The sequence below is a fragment of the Myotis davidii genome, unplaced genomic scaffold, assembly GCF_000327345.1.
Source record: "Myotis davidii unplaced genomic scaffold, ASM32734v1 scaffold265, whole genome shotgun sequence".
NCBI classification, from domain to species: Eukaryota; Metazoa; Chordata; class Mammalia; order Chiroptera; family Vespertilionidae; genus Myotis; species Myotis davidii.
In genome coordinates, this window is record NW_006296627.1 from 2,634,191 (window position 1) to 2,646,685 (window position 12,495).

A 12,495-nucleotide genomic window follows, 5' to 3' on the forward strand; every position below is an offset into this window, starting at 1 on the left:
GCGGGTCCGGCCGCTGCAGCTGGAAGGTAGGGGGCTCCACACCTTATGCTCAGTGCGCCCTGCCGCTGCGCTCTAGGACTTGGAGACTCCCCGCGCGATCCCCGCGGGAGGCTGTTGGGCATGGTGGGTGGGGTAGGGGTGCCATCAGGGGTATCCCAGGACGGTCCGGGGAAGCTCTGGAACCAAGTTTTACTTAAACCAGCATGCGGAGGAGGAAGGGGAGACGTGTTCGCCTCTAATTCCTGCTCCGAATCCGCCGAGGGCTGGGGCTTCCCCGCGGACAGGTGCAGCGCCCGTCGGCTCCGGGAGCTCCGGGTGGGTGAGTGGGGGCGCCGGGAGAATGGCGGAGGGTGGCAGGTGTGGTTACAAGGTTGGGGTCTCGGCGAGGGCTGCACCCCGAGGGAGGGTGCGCGCGCCACCCGACTCTGTAGCAGGGCAGGATTAGGTCTAGGGGTGAGAAGCGAAGATCCGGGCTAGGAGATCACTGGGCCCAGCAGGGGCACTGAGAGCCTGCCGCCTTCGGGGTCCCTGGTGGCGGGGCGAGGCCGGGGCGCCACCCTTCCCTTCGGGGGCCCCTGGATCCCCTACAGGGTGTGTGCGGTTTGGGGAAACAGAGATTCTGTGTGGTTCTCGGTGGGTCCGAAGCCCAGGTGTGTGCAGATTTAGGGGGTGTAGTGGGAGTCCGCTTGGAGGGCTGGCGGGCTCTGGTGGGTTCACGCTGGCTTTGGGACCCGGCTGGATGGAGGTGAGTTGGCTCCCGCCAGGGGGCGCACTTCCCCGGCCCTTTCACCCATAGGAAGGCCAGTAGTGCTGGTTCCTTCCAGACAAATGTATTGAAATCCAGGACAGACAACCACAGACCCTCCAACCACACCCGGGCCCCACCGGGAGGAGCACCCCTCCGCACAGCCGGACTTGGGGAGACGGTCGAGTGTGAGGCTGGGGTGCTTCATTTGTAACTGCACCGTGTGCTGGGAAGCTGGGCTGTCAGGGTGTATTGGTGAATAAAAAAGTCACCGCCAGGAAAACAAAAAAAGGAGAGAAACTGTACAGTAACAGCAAATCCGTGTGGAGAAAATGACTGGGAGAATTAACTTTTTGAGGTTTCTCTGGAGTCTGACCCCCCCCCCAATCGCTCAATGCACCCCCCTTTCTGTGGAAGTTGTACCTTTGTTCCCTGGATCTGGCCAGGTCCCTACCTGCTGTGCCATCCCCTCCTATCCACAATCTGGCCACAAATAAGCTGGGAAGCAAGGGTGGGGGTGATGGGGGACCCTTGTCATTTTCTCAGCAGTCAACAAGAGCCCCGCCCCTCCCATCCGTGGTCCATGGGCCACAGTCATCTGGTCATTTCACACTGATTGGTGGAGACCTGCTCTCTGTGCCCTGTCTGACCTCCGAGACCGTGTGTGCTGAGTCTCTGTGTCCCTGCGGACGCTTTGGGAAGCAAGGCAGCTGCTGGCATCGGTGAAGAGTGTCTACTCTGTCATGTGTGGGGCTGTTCGACATTGAAGGGACACTGAAGGGACTGTTGCCTCATCGTTCTCTCTAATTCCCTCTCCTCCCTCCTCCCTGCACCCCAAGTGAGTACAAATGAGCACATCAAAGACCGTGCGGTGGCCTCACAGCGGCCAGTGGAAGTTTTCATCTTTCTCTTGGCTAGAAACTGTGCACGCTGGGCTGCCCCCCTCCTGGGTGTCCCCTGAGTCTCCTGCAGAGATGATGGAAGCGGGGAGGGTCCAGAAAGAGATTTGAGGCTCTTGCTTGCCTCGCAGCCCACCCATTGTTTTTGCTGGATGCTACCAACCTGCTCTAGGACAGAGCTGCCACAAGGAAAGATCAGCATGATTTTTACTGTGAGTAGAAGAGGAGGAGCAGAGACAGAGGAAAGGGTGGAGGAGCCGCTGTCCCTGGATGCAGCTTCAAGACATTCCATGGGGCCCGAAAACAAAAGGGTTGTTTGGTTTTGTTTTCAGTGACTTGTTTTTCTGAGGAGGGAAGCCTGCCCCACACAGCCAGCCCTGTCCTGTTCCACCCATTCTCCCCGCACTGCCCCCCAGCCCCCACATGCCCTGAAGAGAAGAGGGAACTGAGACCCCGGGCTGCTGACTCGGAGATCTCTGATTCTGCCACTTTTCACATCTGGTCAGTCTGTGTCCTTGTCACCCCATCCCCAAATACACTCAAATGCCTGACCCTTGGTGGTATCTTTATGCAACCCGTGGCTGAAATGCCAGTGCACCTGTGAAAGTTCCAGGGCACCTTCTAGAAGCAGAAGTTCACCTGGAGTTGGAGTTAGGGCACCTTGGATTGGCCTAAATAGTGCCCCCCCCCCCCATAAAAAAATTCCACGTGAGCTTGGAAATAGCTCGTTGAGTTACCGAATAAGGTTTTGATGGTGTGAGGGGTGGGCTGGAGGACAGGGTGCTGGGCAGGGGCAGGTGTGCCTGGCGCTATCAAAGCAAGAGCTTGTGGCAGGGATTTGTGGGAGGGGGTCAGGAACGGAGCCCAGTCTTCTGGGTCATCAGTGTGGCTTTGGGTGAGTCACTTCCCCTCTTGGACACGCTTTCTCAGCCTGTGACACGAGGGTGCTGGCCTAGGAGATCTGAGCGGTTTTGCAACTTAAAATGAGAAGAGCCTCACCTCTCAGGGTGCTAGGCAGCCCTGCTCTCTCTGCCTTCGGTCCAGTGGCGGACACCTCCCCAGGCTGTCTTATCCCGCCATGCCCCCCCCTACACAGCACAGTGAGCCAGGCTGACCTCCACCAGTTTTCCGGAGGGGGGTAACGTCAGTGCCTGCTGGGAACCCTATCTGTCCGCAGGCTGCTTTTCTCCTGAGGCCTGTCCAGCGTTCACTCTCTCCCCTTCCCTGAGAGGAGCAAATGGTGGTGGCTGGGCTGCCCCTTGTAGGGACCCCTCCTTCCAGAGAGCTGCTCACTGGCCTATTTCATCAGCCGTTGAAAAGAAAATCAGGAACATTTGTTCAGACTCAGCTGGGACACTGCAAAGGGAGGGGCCTTGGAAACCAGCACTTTGCCACCCCCCACCCTGCTCCCCGGGAGCAGATGATGGGTTGAGCGGGTAGTTCTGCAACCTGATGCCATTGAGCAAACCTGCCAGCTTGGGCTCCTCCTGCCACACAGGCTGGCACCTTGGACCCGCATCAGCTCTCCGATCGAGGGAGGGGGAGCAGATAATGAAACACTTATTAAAATAGAGAGAGGGAGATGATGAGTCCCGGTGTTCAAAACGGGCCAAGCAGGGCTTTCATCTGGGCACTTCTCCTGAGGTGCAACCCTTAGCCCTTGCCTGCACCCCTGACTGCTGCTGTAATTAGTGACTTAAACAACTTGGAGATGAGCAGAAGCATGTTCACTGCTGTGTGCCTGTGTGTTCTAGTAAGGACTAAGAGGCAACAGGAGGGAGTGGAATGGTGACTGAACCAGGAGTTAAGGAGATTTGTGTCCTCACCCTGATTCTATTACAGATGGAGCTGTGTGACCTGGAGTGAGTCACCGCCCCTCTCTGTGCTCCTTTCTCTGCTTTTTTATAGGTAGCATTGCATGGTGGTTAGGCTGCCTAGGTGGTTTGAATGTTGGCTTTCTCCTAGTTATTAGCTCTGCAACCCTAGGCTGTTCGATCGCTGATGCCTCAGCTTTCTTATGTGTAAAATGGGACTAATAATGTCTTATCAGATTGTGGTGAACAGCCAATGACATGAAACATAAAACACTTAGCACAGTGGCCGGAAGTGGCACATGCTCAGTGTCATTGTTATCTTTATACAGTTACTGTGAAGTAGGAAGATAAACTTTGGGCCTTTCCAGCTCTGATCTTCTGGGGCACAGCATGTGTGTGTGTGTGAGAGAGAGAGAGAGTGAGAGAGAGCGAGTGCGTGTTTTGGGGATAGAAGACAAAGGTACATAAAATAAGCTGCCTTTTTTGTTTTCTTTCTTTCCCTGCTTCATTGAGAGCTCCTAAGTTAAAGTCTTGTGAGTATTCTCACGATAGCCCTACCCCGTGGCAGGAAGCCCAATGTGACGTCACTGAAAATATCCCGGTCTCTGGCACTTGAGGGATGATATTTCATCAGCTCCTATTGGCCCATCCTTTCTCTTCCACCCTTTGTTTCCCACCCTGAACCGGAGTACGAAGACCATGTGGCAGATAATGAGTTTAAGCTGAGACACAGCCCCCAGATTCACCCAAGGAAAAGGCCGTCCTCTGGAAGACACTTTCTACTTTAAAGTAAATAATCTGGCTCCTCTGCTGTGTTGCAGTATGTCTGGCTGGCCCTGCTTCTCTCCGCGTCCTGCCCCTGGGCCTGTTGCAGGGATGGGGGCCGGGCCAGGTTTACAGGCTGAGATTCTGGGCTCTCTCAGCGCTGCTGGCTGGGCCGGTCTCCCCGGGCTCTCCCTCTGCTTGGTCCCCTCCAGTAAGGCTGGTGCTCTGAGCCTCCCAGGGATGATCTTATGGTGGCCGACACTTGGAGAGTGCTCACCATCAGCCAGGAGCGAGAGCATGCTTTCCCTCACCTCAGCGTTGGTTCAGATATTGTTCCCATTTTACAGAGTAGAAAGTAAGGCTCAGAAAGATCAAGAGAGTAAGTAGTGGGACTGGGATGTGCTCCTAGGTTGATCTGATGCCCCCATTCTGTGCTCTAAGCCCCTATGTGATCTTTCCTCTTATATTAAAACCTCCTGTGCGCCCCTAAACCCCAGGAAAGGTATCCCTGAGATTCATCTAGGGCTCTAGGCTCTCTCTTCCTGCTTTTGATCATCTTCTGGGCTCAGAGTGCCTTACAAGAGTCCCTCTTTTCATCCTGCATCGATTGCTCAGCCATTCTGGGGACAATGAGGGGTTGGAGGCGGTTTTGTTTGTTTGTTTGTTTCTTTTTGCAAGTCTGTTCCAGAGGGGAATGATCTTATTAAGCAACAAAAGGTTGTCATTTAAAGAGGATGTGTGTTGGAGTCACAGATCTGCATATGAATCTGGTTTCTGCCACTTAGTGGCTATACGGCTCTGGTTTTCTTATCTTTGAAAATCAGAATAATAGCAGCAATGATACTGTTAAGCCAAGAAACACTAGCTGCTACAGCACATGACCCAAAACTATCAGTGGCTTACACTGCAGGCTTAATTCTCCCTCCCATTGTCTGTCTAACATGAATCTCTGCTCCACAGGTTACTCAGGGACCCAGGCTGACGGCCATCTTTGTAATTGCACCTTTTAGATTCCGTGGCACCCACAGTTATTGCAGAAGGGGAGGAGAGACATGGAAAAGGCACACTTAACACTCAACTGCTTAGCCAGGAGGCAACACACATCACTTCAGCCCCAGTACATTGGTTAGAACTGTCACCTGGCCCCCAACCAGCTGCAAGGGAGGCTGAGAATGGAAGGATAGTGGCTATTTGCTGAGCACGAACTCTCTGCATTTACATTTCCTGAATAGAGGATTAATTGAGATGATGTGACACACTGTAAGCTTCTAGCATACACAGTCCTGAAAACATGGAAGCTTTGCCTGGGGCCACTGTTGCTCAGTGGCTGAGCACCAATCTGTGAACCAGGAGGTCACTGTCAGGACACATGCCTGGATTGTGGGCTCAGTCCCCAGTGGGAGGCATGCAGGATGCAGCATTGATGATTCTCATTGTTGATGTTTCTATCTCTCTCTCCTTCTCCCTTCCTCTCTCTTAAATCAATAAAATATATATATATTTTTTTAAAAGAAAACATGGAAACTTCCTTTCCCTAATAATCTCTGATGTATATTGCTCTTTATAGATTACAGACTGCAATATGTAAATGATCTTTATGTAAATGGGCAGATTTTATAGTATTATGATACACTGGAGGGAGGGGCTGCTCAGAGAGAGCAAGAGATGGCGAGTGAATGAATACACAGCAAGGGCCCTTGACCTTCAGCCCATTGTTACCATGGCCTCCTTTGGCTTCCTGAAATTTACTGCCTAGAGGACTTCTTCCAGAATCCTCCAGAACCTTCTTTTGCTCCCATCTTCACCACCCCTACCCTGATGGTGTGGAGAAAGGGCTGGGGAGGGAAGGCTGCAGGAACTGTCTGGAAGATGGGATAGAAGTGTGTGTCATGAGGTGAGAGGAATCGTAGGTTTAATATGCATAGTGAGAGCCACAGGAATTAGGGCCTCCATATACTGCTTTGGGAAATATTGTGCTTTCAAGCTTTGTGGGGGGGGGTCCCCTCAAATGACACACAAGGTCACCTGTGTTACCTGTTTATCCATGCAGCCCCATGGGACTGGGCAGGGAAGAGAGGGGTCCTGATAAGGCTCTCCAGCCCTGTTTTTCTGGGGACAGTAAGATGGCCAGATGTAGGTTTGAATCCTGACTCTTCTACTTAGCACTTGTTCATCCCTCTGAGCCTCAGTGTTCTCTGCAAAATGGGAATATGGGAAAGGAGTAAAGCTAATCAAGTGCCTGGCACATAGTAGGTGTCAACATGTGCTTATTTCTCCTCCCTCCTGAGTAAGAAGGAAGACACACTTTGGCAAGGGACCAGTGCTGAGGGGAGGCTAGAAGCGGCCCAGCACACCTACCCATGACATTGGACAAAGAGGGTCTGGGCTCCCATTCCCCGTGGCCTCGGGCTGAGCTCTCATTTTGAACTAATAAGGCTCCTATTTGAAATGGGAGCAGAATTTGGAGCTCTGGCCCTTGGATTTAGGCCCATCTTTTCATGTCTAACATATCTTTTTGGGGTTCACAATTACCATTGTGGGCATGGGGCCTGGGGGGCTTCTGGGAGGCCCCCTCCCGTACTGCAGCTTCGCTGGCTGGGACCGATTGCAATGCGCTCGCTGGCCAAGTGCGCCTCAGCCTCCTGGGGGTGCAGCCCCTGCCGCCTGGTGCCTGACAGGTAGGGCTCCCTCCAGCAGGGTAGGCCCGGGCGCTAATCTGCTGTGGGGTCTTAGCCCCCACGAGCATGAGGTGCATGGAGAGGTCTTTGGGAGGTGATGGTTCGAAGGTGACCCATTGCCCCCTGGGTATGGTGGACACTTGTCCCTGGAGGTACTGTTAGAGGGTGACCTTCTACTGCAGCTGCCAAGATGCTGGGAAGGCACTGCTGACCCTGGCTGCTCTGAGAATCCCTGGCAGGCACGCAGGCCAGCGGGCTTGTGAGTCGGCCACCACGGGGTCCCTGAAACCTCAGTGTCTGCAGTCCTCCCACCTGAAACTCCTGGGGTAGAGCTTAGAACAAGCCAGGAGCCCTTTGGATGAGGCAGTGTATTGGTTTCGTAGAGCTGCTATAACGATGTGCCACATACTGGGGGCTTTGCACAGCAGACATTTATTCTTTCACAGTCTGGAGGCTGGAAGTCCAAAACGAGGTGTTGGCAGGGCTCCAGGGGAGGGTCCTTCCTGCTCCTTCCCAGCTCTGGTGGCTGCTGGCAGTCCTTGGTGTTCCTTGGCTTGTGGGCACACCAGTCTGTTCCTCTGGCATCACATGGCATTCCCTGTGTCTGTCTTTCCTCTCACGGGGACATTGGTCGTATTGGGTTAGGGCCTAATGATCTCATCTTAACTTGAGTCCATCTGCAAGACCCTATTTCAACTAAGGTTATATTCACAGGTACCAGGGGTTAGAACTTCAACATATCTTTTTGGGGTTCACAATCCAACTCATTACAGGTGGGTGCTATTATTGCCCCATCTTACCACCACGAAAACCACCTCAAAGAGGTTAAGTAATTTGCCCAAGTTAACCTGATGATGGGTATATTAATCTCTGTTCATTCCCGCTTTCTTATCCATAACCTAGGGATTTATACCCACCTTGTGGCTTAGTTATCAGCATCAAAGGAGGTAAGTGTCTGCATCCACGTGCCTTGCCCACAGCTGAGCATTTGTCCGATGCTGCTATCTGCTCCCCTCCCCACTTCCGGCCTGGAAAGGTGCTGGGTGTACAGTCTGGGCTCAGGAAACAGCAACGGATCTGAATTGTAACCAGTTGCAGGCAGAATGTTTCTAGAAATAATGATTTGTAAGGACTGCATGACAGGCACCATTTGCATTCTTCCCACGTGTCTTTCTGAGTCGCCAGCCATCGCCATCTCCTCTCAAGTTGAGAATTTCTGATTGAGACGAATCGCTCTCGCTTGCCATTTGTCCTGGCTCACCTTTAGCACTGAAATCGCTGGGACGTGTGCAAGTTGGGCTTCTCTCTCCAGGGGCGGCATTTGGGCAGCTCTGCCTAAGGTGGGGGCTGAGGAGGGAAACAGCTCCCAGCTCCAGAGCCCAGCCCCAGGGGGCCCAGGAGGGCTGAGGGGCTCAGAGGTGAGGCTGAGGGTTCAGACATGCAGCCTCGGCCCCACGTAGAGGAGACACCGTGCCATTGAGGAGGAGGAGGAGTGTGGCTTCTGAACATAACAGCCTGGGTTCAAATCTCGGGTCAGCCCCGTATCTTGAACTCAGACAAGGTACTTCTCTGTGCCACCATTTTACCTCATAGGGTTTTATGAAGGTAAAATAAGCGTAAAATGCATAAATGTTTCTCTTAGGATTGAACGTGGCATTTCAAAACTAGTCAATGAATGTTGGAATTATTCTAATTGTTTTATTAGATGGGATGAGGGCAGAGGCCTGTCTGTTTTGTTTCCATGGAACCTGCAGGATGTAGCTCCGTGCTGGGGTGGAACAGATGCTCAGTTCATGCGTGCTGAATGAATGAGTGAATGAATGATTGAATTCTTGGTAATAGCTTCTCTGGGATCACATCCTTCCTTGCAGTTCGACTCACACACTGCGTCAGGGAAAACATCTGTTGTGTAACGTCTCTTCCTCTTGTCTGGCGATACCACTGGAACCAACCCAGTGGGGAGTCCCAGGGCACCGTGAACACTCAGGGAAAGCATTAGGTCTGGGGGTGGGGGTAGCACAGGCCTCCCCATGGAGTGAAGTACGAGGTGAAGCTTAGAGGATGAGGAGAAGCTGGGGAAGGGGAGCCTGGAAGGTTGTCACCACAGGAAGTGGGCTCTGTGGAGGCCCAGTGGGAAGAGCCACACTCACAGTGTGGGGCTTTCCCACGACTTATGGGGGAGCAGACGGACACGGCCAGCAGAAACAGTGCCCCCCACTCTGGCACATGGAAGGGAGGCCGGCCCTTCCCCGGGGTTGCTACCTAACAGGTGGATCTCGCTCGAGGCAGCCGGAGCTATAAAATGCCAGCTGGATCAGAGGGTCCTCATTCAATTTACAGATGGATGAACTCTCAGATTCCCATTGACCCCCACCGCCTTAAAAATAAAATTCGATTTCCCGGAGTCCAACTCACGCGCTGTCAGGGAAAACATCTGTTGTGTAATGTGAGCATGTTAGCCGCCTGGCTGGAAACCCTTCCGTGGATTCTCACTTGTGTTCAAAAGGCTTTCCTGAGGCCTCTGCCCGCTCCCCTTCCAAGCCTGCCTCCCTCGACTCCAGCCCACTTTGCTTCCTTCTCTTGCCCCCACCTGCCCAGGGCCACTCTGTGTGCTCTCCCCGACATTCCCTGCAATGCTTTTGCGCTCCCTCTTAAGCTACCTGACTCCTCCTCATCCTTTTGATCCCAGCCCCTTGTATCACCTCCTCTGGGAAGTCCTCCTTGACTCCAAAATCCCCTCCTTAATGGGCGGTTGTTGATTATGTGTGTGATTATTTCATGTCCGTCTCCCCCACTCTAGTGTAAGTCCCAGAGGCAGGGACCCTGTCTGTCCTTGCTCGTCCATGGACCCCAGGGACCTGGCAGGTGCTCAGGAGGTGCCCCCTCTGCAGCCCAGTCTCCTCCCGGTTGTTTTGGGTAATGGGCATGGCTAACATGTATTGGTCACTTGCAGTGTGCCAGGCGTTTACAAGTCTGATCTTAACCAGTAGAATGGCTTACAGTCCCAGCTCTTTACCACTCATCAGCTCCACGGCCTCGGGCAAGTTACACAGCCTCTCTGTGCCTCATGTTCTCATCCATAAAATGGGACTAAAACTAATATCTAATTTATTGAGTTGTGAGGATTAAATAACTTAATTCATGTCAAGTTTATCTCTCACAGTGTTGGAGGCTGGAAGTGCATGATCAAGGTGCTCGCAGGTGTGGTTTCTTCTGAGGTCTCTCTCCTTGGCTTGCAGAGGGCCGCCTTCTCGTGGTGTCCTCACATGGTCTTTGTTCTGTTCATGTTCACCCCTGATGCCTCCTGGGTGTCTAGGTCATCTCTTCTTATAAGGAAACTGGTCAGATTCAATTAGGGCCCTTCCTAACACTTTATTTTAACTGAATTACCTCTTCAAAGGCCCTACCTCTAAATAGTTCTATTTTGGACATACTAGGATGAGGGCTTTAATGTATGAATTTTGGGGGAAACACAATTCAGCTGTAATGCCCTCTAATTTGGTACTATGACTATCCCCGTTTTATGGTTGAGGAAAGTGGGGCACAGAGAGGTTAAGTCACTTGCCTAAGGCCACACAGCTGGTTACCAGAGTTGTAGCAACGCAAACCCAGGTGGTCCGAACCCCGGAGCCCAGTGTCAAGCCCAGCCTGTTCCTTGGCTTGTGCCCATGGGACACCAGGATCTTCCCATGGGGGCCAGTTTGTGTCTTAACAGCGCGAGTGGCGAGGAAGTCAGCATCCATAGGTCTCAGAGGCCTCTCGCTGGGCCCTTTTCTCCCTTCCAGCCCTGAATCCCTTGTTCATCGGCAGCTACCACTCCTTTGAGGGAATGGGGACCTCTTCCTGCACCGGGCCTGAGAGGGAGGCCTTGATGGGGTGGGAAGGAAGTGAGAGGGTCCCAGGGAGTGAGGGAGATGACTGGCTTCAGGGTTTTCTCCCTCTGCAGCCATCATTTATTTTATTTTCCAGGTCTCAGGAGCTCTTGGGAAAGAATCGTGCTTTAGTGGTGAAAGGCTTAGGGAGAAAATAATCAGAAAATATGGACATAGAACAGAAGCATACACAATGGAAACTAAATCTCAGTCTTAACGCAGTCTCCTCGCCCAGAGACAGCCGGCTTCCTGTTTCTCGAATTGTCCTCTGGGTCAACGGGCACGTCTGTGTGTGCAGCACCTTCATCTTACAGCTGCTGATGCTCCACCCTCTGCTCTGCCTCCCACACGTTTTCCCTTGTTCTGTGTTCGCACATCCATGTCTGCCTTGTTTTCGTTGGTTATCTCCAAGAGCAGACTGTGAGCAAGGATTTGGACACAAATAGTAAATATGAGGTTGGTCCCAGAGAGCCAAGTGGGCAGGGAGGGAAGGAAAGCCAATCAACGGTACACTAATGAGCTGCCTACCTCTGTGGGCAACTGGGGTTCCTTCCCTCCCACAGGGGACCCTCCCAATGATCGTGTGGCGGTCACCTGAGAGCCGTCCCAGTGGGTGGTCACCAGCTTCCATCTCCCATGAGCTGAGGGTTGCTCCTGGGACATCAGCACCCGGATACTTCCAGCCTGACTTCAGCCCAGTAGACGGAAGGGGGCTTCAATGCGGCTCCCAGAGTGAACGCATGTTTCCTGAGGCTGTGGGGGGGCCCCCAGGGTGGGGTGTGGAAGAGCCCCAGTTCGCGTATCTCGAACGCTGCACATCCTTTTGTGAGGGGTGCCTGGTGTTCCTGCGTGGAGAACTGTGATGCTTTGCCAGATTCCCCAGTGATGGACCGGAAGGCCTTTCTCACACACACCTCTTTCCTGATGCTCCACAATCTGGGGAGACCACCTGTGTGGGCTGGCTTCCTGGGTCAACGGCCATCTCCTCTCTCCCAGTTGCTTGGCCCTGTCCAGCCTCTTTCTGCTCCTGTTCATCCCTGCTTGGTGCTCACAGATGTCGCTTTGACCCTTTCACCTCGTGGGACCCAGGTGCCTGGGCCAGGTGGGGTGTGCGAAAGGACCCTGGGACCCTTTGCGGAGAACTTGGGGGCAGGAGGCCAGAGGTCACAACAGAGGGTGATTCCCACCTTCCTCCTGGCCGTCTGTTGGCAGATCAAAGGGCTTTCTGTTGTTTTATTTTCCTTTGCAGTGGCTTCTTGCTGAGGAAGCAGGCTGCGGAGCCAAGGCAAACAGAGACCTCTGAGGCTGCTGCCTGCTTGTTGTGCAAGGCTGAGCGAGCTGGAGGACGGGCCTTGGTGCTGGAGGGGCGAGAGCTGGGGCCACAGGTGGGAGCTTCCCTCCTCTGAGCCCAGAGACCCGATGGGGACCCTGGGGGCCAACCTCAGAGCCTGGTGGACTCCATGAGGCCTGGGAATGTGCTAAAACCATGAAATTGGGAGGCTGGGGCTGGGGGTGCCAAGACAGTTGGATCACAGCCTAGATCCATCATCCCATGAATTGCTGTCCCCATTGTTCCTCAACTGGTGAGATTGGGAGAGCACTGGACTGGGAGTCCAGAAAGTCAGAGTTTAGAGCAGGGGTGGGCAAACTTTTTGACTCAAGGGCCACAATGGGTTCTTAAACTGGACCGGAGGGCCGGAACAAAAGCATGGATGGAGTGTT

The 12,495-nt window shown here is 53.4% G+C and overlaps 1 protein-coding gene across 1 annotated transcript in view; it reads left to right on the top strand.

The window, feature by feature from the left end:
• Positions 1-12,495, top strand: part of TSPAN18 (tetraspanin 18) — a 158,436-nt gene continuing 145,941 nt past the window's right edge. The window contains exon 1 of the mRNA XM_006772245.2: positions 1-26. The gene's annotated coding sequence lies outside the window, so the exon portion shown is untranslated. The remainder of the gene's footprint in view (positions 27-12,495) is intronic.